Source organism: Sinocyclocheilus anshuiensis, unplaced genomic scaffold, assembly GCF_001515605.1.
Source record: "Sinocyclocheilus anshuiensis isolate Anshui unplaced genomic scaffold, SAMN03320099.WGS_v1.1 scaffold466, whole genome shotgun sequence".
NCBI lineage: Eukaryota > Metazoa > Chordata > Actinopteri > Cypriniformes > Cyprinidae > Sinocyclocheilus > Sinocyclocheilus anshuiensis.
In genome coordinates, this window is record NW_015544159.1 from 1,788,915 (window position 1) to 1,790,608 (window position 1,694).

A 1,694-nucleotide genomic window follows, 5' to 3' on the forward strand; every position below is an offset into this window, starting at 1 on the left:
ATTAGACTGAAGAGATACGAGATAGGAAGCCCATTTCTTGTTTTACAGATGGATAGCTTTAAATGTCCAGATGAGAGAGAGAGTAACTGCAGTCAAAGTCCCGTTCCTTAAAGTCACTGCAAGCAATAAAATAAGACATTTACTTTTTTTTTTATATATATACATATATATCTTTTATGTTTTCTTACAAACACAGAGCTTTTCGCTTCACAAGATGTTAATCGATGGACTGGAGTGGTGTGCGTTACTTGTGGATTATTGTGATGTTTTTATCAGCTGTTTGGACTCTCATTCTGACGGCACCCATTCACTGCAGAGGATCCATTGGTGAGCGACTGCTGTAGTAGGCCTACTAAATTTGTCCAAATCTGTTCCAATGAAGAAGCAAACTTATCTACATCTTAGATGGCCTGAGGATAAATACATTTCCAGCTAATTTTCATTTTAGTGTGAACTATTCCTTTAGCGTCATTGTACCCTATTTTATGTTGCCCTTTAGCTGGTCAGTTGCTACTAATTCATTAATGATAGAAGAAATAAAGAGGGCTCAAAAGTCTTTTGTGTTGTTGTTGAAGACCTTCCTACAAACCACTTCATTCCATTTTAGGTGGACAATTAAACTGATCAGATATAAAAAAGAACTTTGAAAGGAACCCATTGGGTGGACTGACACATTCAATTAGACTGAAGAGATACAAGATAGGAAGCCCGTTTCTTGTTTTACAGATGGATAGCTTTAAATGTCCAGATGAGAGAGAGAGTAACTGCAGTCAAAGTCTGATGAAAAAGCAAACAATAATTTATTGAGTGTGCTCACAAGTTTCTCCTCCATCCTCAAAATACAAAGGAAATTTTATTGGAAATTATTGTAGGAAATTTCTGATCATTCTTAGACTGTCTATGAACATGAACAGCCTAAAATATTACATATTGTGGCGTATATTCACTACATCAGGTTTGAATTATTAAGCTGCAGTAATTGTTTTAATATAAGACTGTGAATTACTCTTTTAAAACCACACCAAATGACGTTTTTGTCTCAGACGTTCCTTTTGCTTTGAAACAAGATTGAACTGTTGACGGCACAAGCTCATTGAGGTTATTAACAGAGGCACTACATCCATTATAGCACTCTTTTGTTTTCAGTGACTGACAGGAGCCCATTTGAGCTAGACATTTAGTTTAAATAAATGTAATCATAGGACACTCTTGAAATCTTTTAGAGTAATACAGAGGTCCTATTTTTTCACTGCTATAAACAGTAAAAAATGTAAATAGTGATAATGCATCAGGGCTATTCAGTACGAATGCAAGAGAAAAAAAGCTGTAATATTTGCATAAATAGCGATTTTTTTTTAGAGTTGTTTTTTGTGTGTGTGTGTGAGTGTGTGTGTGTGTGTGTGTGTGCGCGCTTCGGATGAGCTTTTACATTTTAAAGTGCCCCTATTATGGATTTTTGAAAATTACCTTTGGCTTTACACAAAGCAGCACTGCGCTCACAAACATTACAGGCATGATGAAATGAAAACGAGACCAATCGGACCAATCACCGCAGATTAGCCTCACGCAAAGGGGGGGTTTGGAAAAATGAATGTTGAGCAAATCGTTTGAGAGTCGTTGAGCAAGTAATGCCGAGTTCACACTGCACGATTTTAGCCCGATTTTTCACTCGCCGACAGGTTTTGCGAAATTGC